Consider the following 729-nt stretch of genomic DNA (forward strand, 5'->3'; position numbering starts at 1 on the left):
TAGGGGACACTTACTGGGACATGGGCTTAGCCCTGTAAGATGTGAGGACTCTGACCAGTAGCTAGAGACTTCTAAGGAGGGAGGATGAGGCAGCTCTTCTGAACCTGGAGTCCCACCATGCCTTGTCCCATCTCATAAAGACAGCTCTGAGGGATTGTTCTGGAACATGTCTGGACAGTGAAGCTTGGGGAAGAGTGTAGGCTTTGATGAGACTCAGGTGAGGTCTTCTGTGGGGAGACAGGAGGTTAATGCTCAGCATCTGGGCTGGTGTTCTGTGGCTAATTAGAGTGTCTGGTTGGGTCGAAGTCTATTTTTACTAGGGAGGAGACAGGAAAGTCTGGATGGCTCCCAGGTCCTGTTTCTAATTTCTTTTTTGCGAGGGGGAGCTGGGGGGATCTTGAAAGGGCTGAGTCTTAGTATCTTTGGGAAATTCTAGAAAGTCTGATTGGGAACCTGGGAAGACCCGTTGCTTGGTANTTGCACATTCCCCTCCCTCCTGCTTTTCATTTTCCAAATTCTATTCCCTCAGCCCCCTCATTAAAAACTCAGTAAATGAGAGTCTTTCAGATGGCTCTAGTCTGGCTGTTCTTCAGGTTTACCAGGGAGATGGCTTCAGTCTGGTCATCCTTCAGGATACTGGAGAGATAGTTTAGCCCAACATCTCTCGTCAGATCACTGGGATTCCTGGACAACAGTTGACTTTTAAGTGGTTTGCTGTTGAAAGGGGCC

The sequence above is a fragment of the Galeopterus variegatus genome, unplaced genomic scaffold, assembly GCF_000696425.1.
Source record: "Galeopterus variegatus unplaced genomic scaffold, G_variegatus-3.0.2 Scaffold7257, whole genome shotgun sequence".
Taxonomy (NCBI): domain Eukaryota; kingdom Metazoa; phylum Chordata; class Mammalia; order Dermoptera; family Cynocephalidae; genus Galeopterus; species Galeopterus variegatus.